The sequence below is a fragment of the Mandrillus leucophaeus genome, unplaced genomic scaffold (genome assembly GCF_000951045.1).
Source record: "Mandrillus leucophaeus isolate KB7577 unplaced genomic scaffold, Mleu.le_1.0 Scaffold85, whole genome shotgun sequence".
NCBI lineage: Eukaryota > Metazoa > Chordata > Mammalia > Primates > Cercopithecidae > Mandrillus > Mandrillus leucophaeus.
In genome coordinates, this window is record NW_012109252.1 from 995,171 (window position 1) to 997,291 (window position 2,121).

Consider the following 2,121-nt stretch of genomic DNA (forward strand, 5'->3'; position numbering starts at 1 on the left):
GTTAGCCAGGATGGTCTCGATCTCCTGACCTCGTGATCCGCCCGTCTCGGCCTCCCAAAGTGCTGGGATTACAGGCTTGAGCCACCGCGTCCGGCCTGCTGTTTTTAATATTGCTCCATGCTCACCACTCGCTACTGCTTGCTTTCACTTGGCAGAACTAGCGGCCCCGTTTATTGCTCTACCATTAAAATATTTAAACTCACCAACATATTAACATAATTTATGATGGACGATTTACACAGATGTTTCAGATCCATTTCAAGCGTTGAGCATAATACATTATATTGATGCCACAGCACCCCTTCCAAAGCCGTCTCATCTGACGCCCTCTCCTCTCCTGCAGATCTTGTGACTGAAATGAAACAGGCAATTACACAGGAAAATATGTGTGAGCCTCCTCATGGGCTACCTTTCCAGGGGTGCCATCGTCTGACAGCAAGACCAGGCAAAGAGCTTTATTTCTGTCACCTCCTACTTCAAAGGAAAAAAAAAAGAGTTATGAGAATTAATCAGTTAATTTGGTTTTTGAACTGAGCATAACTCATATGTAGTATAGATTCATAACTACTTCAGCAGTTGAGTAGAATGCTTCATGTATTTTGTGTCTTTGAAGAACAAAGTACCTTAGGTGACACCAATGTACCAAGCACCTCCTTGACATCCAGGCCATGGTATTTGGACGGCTGGCCTTGAGGGTGTGGTAGAGCTTGGACTTCTCCTGCAGAGGAACAGACACTTTCCTCAGTCTTCCTAAGAGGAGCCTCCTTTGTCAGTGATGAGTTGCTCGTTGGAGGTGAGTTGACTAAGAACGGTTCACAGAACACCACTCCTGAAATGCGAGCTGCTCAGATGAACTAGAGCTGGCCCCTTCTTACTCCACTGCTCACACTTCCCGCAAGAACAGAAGCTCCCCAGGCGCCGTGGCTGTTTGTCTCCCAGGGCAGGAAGGCCCTCATCCCAGCACCCAGCAGACCCTACCCCTCTCTCTCTTCCATTCTCGGAGTTGCTGTGTGCTCGCAGGCCATCACATCAGCAACTTCCAAATGCAGGTGTCCAGGGACCTGCCAGGCCAAACCAGCCTCAGACTTAGAAGGAGACAGTGGAGTCCTCCTGACATATTCAGAAAAAAGGCAAGGGTGGTCTCCCATCACCATCCCGTCTAACCTCTTCATGGAGGAATCGGCCAGTGCAATTACATAGGAGAAAAAATAAAAATAGGGACATTTTTAAAAGAGGAAGCAGAGAAGACACAAGAAATAACTCTATTTCTGGAAAACTCAGTTGAGAAGCAACTGAAAATTCGGTAAAATAGACATATAGAAACTATAGCTACATTATAAGCTTCGTATGTAAAAATAATGATAAATTAAAAGATAAATTAGAAGAAAAGGCTCTATTTATAAAGGCAACCCAAAATATAAAGTCCTGAGAATAAACATAGCAACAACATTAACAAAATCACTCTGCCCTCATTAGCATGCTCCAGAAGTGCCCAAGAGCAGAAATGAACAATTAGAAAGACCGACTTAAGCCTTGTGTAAGAAATTCACCTTTGTGAATATTTCAGAACTCCCTACTTACGAATCCATCAGGAATGCAACGAACATCTCAACAAAACTATATATATATATATTTTTTGAAACTGGAAACATGAGAAAAATTAAGAAGCCATGTAAACCAGCCAGGCTAAGCTCTGGGGAAAGGTGAAGCCCTTTGCTGGGAGCAGGGCTGGCAGGAGAAGGCCCCAGTAGCCCAGGGCTGAGTGGGATGATGCGAGCACTGCACGTGGTAAGGGGAACGTGGTAAGGGGAAGAGGTTTTTCCCACAGGAATCAGAGGCCATGGGAAGATTGCAAGCAGGGGGATGATGTGGTTGCTTTTCTATTTTAGGGCTTGTCTGTTCCCCAGGCTCTGGTGTAGATGATGGATTGTGGTGACAAGGAGGGAAGCAGGGAGACTGTTGCACTGCCCCAGAACCTCAGAGCTGAGCAAGGGGCCAGGCGCGGTGGCTCACACCTGTAATCCCAGCACTTTGGAGGCCGAGGCAGGCAAATCACCTGAGGTCATAAGTTGGAGACCAACCTGGCCAACATGGGGAAACCCCATCTCTACCACCAAAAAA